Source organism: Camelus dromedarius, chromosome 23 (assembly GCF_036321535.1).
Source record: "Camelus dromedarius isolate mCamDro1 chromosome 23, mCamDro1.pat, whole genome shotgun sequence".
NCBI lineage: Eukaryota > Metazoa > Chordata > Mammalia > Artiodactyla > Camelidae > Camelus > Camelus dromedarius.
In genome coordinates this window covers 1,945,943-1,950,452 of record NC_087458.1, presented here as the reverse complement: position 1 = coordinate 1,950,452, position 4,510 = coordinate 1,945,943, and positions in this window count along the sequence as shown.

Below are 4,510 nucleotides of genomic sequence, written 5' to 3'. Positions count from 1 at the left end.
TCCCCCCGCCCGGCCCCCGGGGGGCGGAGCTGACAGCAGCCCCGCCCCGCCCTCGGGCGCAGGATCGCACTGGTCGGGGGCGCGGGGGGCGCGGCGCGGGCCCGCCACCTCCCTGGGGAGCAGCCAGGGGCGCGCCCAGCGCCCGGCCTCCGGCTTCTTGGAGTACCCCTGCCCTCCTTAGTTTCCTCTCGCCGGCCGGGACGCGGGGTGCGGGGAGGGGTAAGGTTAAGGTGGCGGGTGAGTTTGAGGGGTGAAAGCCGGGGCAAGTTTGCGCCGCGGCCGGGGAGGTGGGGGGGCTCTCCACAGCGCGCCCCTCCCCAAGGCTGCGTACCAGGCTCCGGCCGTGCACCCCTGGGTGGTAGAAGGTGGGCCTCGGGGGTTCCCCCATACCAGATGGCCGTGCTTGAGAGGGCCCCACCTCCAGGCTGCAGAGAGGGGAGGGGAGAAGTGAAAGGCTCCACCATATCGCCACTCCCCCTCCCCCCGCCTCCCACCCCTGCCCTGGGCCCCTGGGGACACGTTAGCAACGCGCAGCTTCCCCCACCAACCCCATTTAGTCGCAGGCTTGTGGGGCTTCAGATGGCCTGGTGTTAGACTCTGGCCCTCTGGCTCTGCACACATGCTTTTGCCCCCTACTTCTGGGGGTGAACCAGACGGTGCGGCCCAGCTTGGGGTGTTAGGACTTGCCTCCTGGCTGCGGGCTGGCTTCAGGTTTTGAGGACGCCCAGCTGATAGTAATTCCCTGGTTCCCGACTGTGTGGGTGCAGAGACCTTTTATCCAAATGGGTTCTTGAGGAGGCCTCCCACGGAGAGGAGGCCTTTGCAGGCACCTACCCAGCTTGCCAGGAATAACAAAGCCATCCCCTACCAAGTGCTTTTCATGTCATTGTCACAAGCCTGTCACACCAGCTCCATCTTACCAGTCCAAGGTCACCACACCCTGTGCTCTGTGTCCTTCTGAAGGCTTAGGAAGGGAAACTGAGTCTCAGAGCAAGACAATGACACTCCTTTGGGGAGCACAGGAAAGAATCAGGTTGCAGGTAACAGAGTCAGCACCCCAGCTGTGTTCTCCCTTTGAGTCATTCCTAAAAATATTGCAATCTTTTGGTTCCCCTGACTGCATCAAGGTGAGAGTGACAGGCAGGAAATGTCTCCTGTCTCCCCTAAGCAGAAGGACAGAGTGGGACAGGGTTAGGGGCAGGGTGCCCCACTACCCATCCCCACCCCCATCATCCTGGGGGAAGGTGGGGTGTGATGGTCCTCGTCCATGTTCCTCCCCAGGGAGCTGTAGGGCAGGGCTGCTCTGCATGGTCTCCTGTGATGGTAACAACAGAGGGGTAGGGAAGCCCCCAGGGACAGCGGGCACAGCCACCCATCTTCCTGTCGCGGAAACGCAGCCCTTTCCGCTGGCGGAGAATCCTTGAGCCGGCTGAGTGCTGGGAGCTGGCTGTGAGCTCGGCCTGTCTCTGGGCCCAGGTTTCCACAAGGAGAAGTGGGATCCATTAATTTCTACAAGCACCTTTTGAGCACCTACTCTGTGCTGGGCACCGGGTACCACAGGGAACAGCATAACTGGCACTGACTATCACCTCTGCGCTTGGCCCCATGTCACCCCTGCTCAGGATGGCCCTCCTCTCTGTTTCCCAGGTGTGGGGCCTGAGGCGCAGGACAGTCACAGGTCACCTGGCAGGTGAGTTGTGAGTTCTGACCTGTGCCCTGCTCTCCTGTAAGCAGAGAAAGGAGAGGCCAGTCTCACCAGTCTCTTGAGGGAGCCTGGCCCAACTCAGCACAGGGGACAAGGGGCTAATGACAAGAAGCCCCTGGATCATTTTGTCAGCTGGGGTTGAGAGGAGGAGTGGAAAGAATCCAGTTTAATTTGCTTCCTCTCCCAGGAGGCCTCTGCCCCTTGAAAACAGTGGAGTTTGGGCTTCAGTATCAGAATTTCTCCATGTCAGCACTTTGACGTTTGGGGCAGGTTCATTCTCTGCCATGGGGGCTCATCCTGTGCACTGTAAGATGTCCAGCAGCCTCCCTGGCCTCCACCCCCTAAATGCCGTGGCATCGCACCCCTCAAGTTGTGACAACCACAAACATCTCAAGACATTGCCACCTGTCCCCTGGGGGGCACAGCTGAGAACCCCTCAGTGTATTCCAGTAGTACCCAGTCCTGGTGCTTAATCGATAAATGAATAAAAATGAATGAAGCGAACACCCAGACCCAGGTTCACCCTGGGGACCCTGACCTGAATGGTCCAGGTAGGGCCCAGGTATGGGTGTTTGGTAAAAATTCCCAGGCAACGTTAATCGGCTGCTTGTGTGGACATGTAGAGTCAGAGCCCACTTGGAAGACTACAGACTTGAGCCACGAATCAGCCAAATGCCATGCGGGAAGCCTGGGCAGATCCTGATTTGAACCAACCAACTAGAAAAAGGTATTTGTGACACTAGTAGAAAACTGAACACAGTCTGGGTATTAGACAATATTGAGAAATTATTATTAATATTGGGGGGGTAGGTATAGGTCAGTGGTGGAGCACATGCTTAGTGGGCACAAGGTTCTGGGTTCAATCCCCAGTATCCATTAAAAACTTAAAAAAACTTAAAAAAATTATCACTAATATGAATAGATGTGACAGTGGCATCACTTTTTTAAAGCCTTGATCTGCGATCTGTCAGTAATACCTATGGGAAAGCATTTATGAGTGAATTAGTGTGATGATGAGGTTTGCTTTAAGACTTAGGAAAATGAAAAGGTGGCAGAGTGAGAGTGGGAGGAGTAAAGGGAGATGAAAACAGTGGAAAATGTTAATTGTTGAAGTTCAGTGATGGGTACATGGAGGCTCATTATACTAGTCTCTCTACTTTTCTCTGTGTTTGAAATTTTCCAAAATAAAGTGATTTTTTTGTGTGTGTGTGGTTTTTTGGTGAGAGAGAGCCCACTTGGACACTTTTCCTGGCAGCCACTTGAGGTGCCCACCCTGAGGAAGTTGGTCTTAGTTTTGGGGTGGGGGCAGGGAGAGGAAGCTGGGGTCCCCAGGGGCTCTGGAGGAGCGTGGAGCTCAGTGGGTTTACCACCCACCTGGAAGCAGCTGCAGCGACTGGAGAGGAGGGGGCAGCCTTGAACCCACAGAGCCTGGAGATGAAGGCAGGGCGGCAGCCCCATACTTGCCTGTGAGCAGAATCACTTGGAGCTTTGGGAAAAGGCAGGTGCTGGAGGGAGGATTCCTGAGGTGTGGGCTCCCGGGAGTGGTTTGTGAAGTCAGGTCCCTGACACTTGTGCCCAGCACCCTCCCTTCTGAGCCCCTGGGTCTGCAGAGGAAGTAGGAGGAGAGTAATTAGAGCAGTTCCACCCCTCCCCTCCCCTGGGGGCTAAAGGCTTGGAGAGCAACTTCCTGTGTATGATTCATCAAGGATTCCAGCGGTGACAACACCTGCCATGTACCAGACACAGTTCTAGGCTCTGAGAACCCAGTGAGTGAATGAGACAGTCAGAAACCCTTGCCCCTTATGGATGTTAGAGTCTAAGTGCTAAAGGAGAATAAAACGGCAGAGGAGGCTATAAAGGGTGGGGAGCTAAAGCTTTAGACAAGGTGGACAATTAAAGACTCTGAGAAGGTGGCCTTTGACTAAGCCCCTGGAGGAGCGGGGAGCCGTGTAAATATCAGGAGAAAACACTTGCTGTGCGGGGTTCTGGGTTCAGGGTGCGGCCCAAGGAAGGCAGAAATGACCAGATCAGTAGAACGGCGCCTCCTCCTGAAATGCCCCTCCCCCCACCCACCCATGTCCAGTGAACTCCTCCCGACTTCACAGCTCTGAGCAGGTGTCCATTTGCCAGGCTACCGCAGGCTGCCAAGGGCTCACACCGCCACTACCGGTGGTCTGTCTCACTAGCAGGGAAGAATCCATAGCTAAGTAGGTACTAGGCACTGTTTTAAGCACTAACTTTGCATGGCCTTCTGAGTGGGTGCTATCGTTACCCCCTTTTTATAGACGAAATGATCGATGCCCAGAGAGGAGCTGTTACTTGCCCGGGGTCTTGGGCTAATGAGGGACAGAGCCTGATATCCTCACTCTGCTGGGTGCCCCCCTCAGTGCTCGCTGAGTGAAAATCAGGGCCTTTGCGTGAGTGAGAGAGACAGCAAAACACAGCCCCAGGAAGGCCCAGGTCATCACGCCCAGCAGGAAAAGCAGTGCCCACCAAGAGCTGGAGGGTCACAAAAATCGATGGCTGCTTGATCTAAATTAAAAACTTCAAAAGACGCCGTTGAGAAAATGAAAAGTCAAGCTGCTTGCAGGGAGAACACATTTGCAAATCATATACCTGGTTAGGGACTGAATACATAAAGAACTCTCAAAACTCAATAACCAGAAGGCAAAGAACCCAATTAAAGCTGAAATTTAAATTTAAAAATTTTTTAAAAGATTAGCATAGGTATTTCACCAGAGAAGAGGTACAGATGGTCAAGGGGCACATGAAAGGACACTCAACATCACTAGTCTTCAGGGAGAG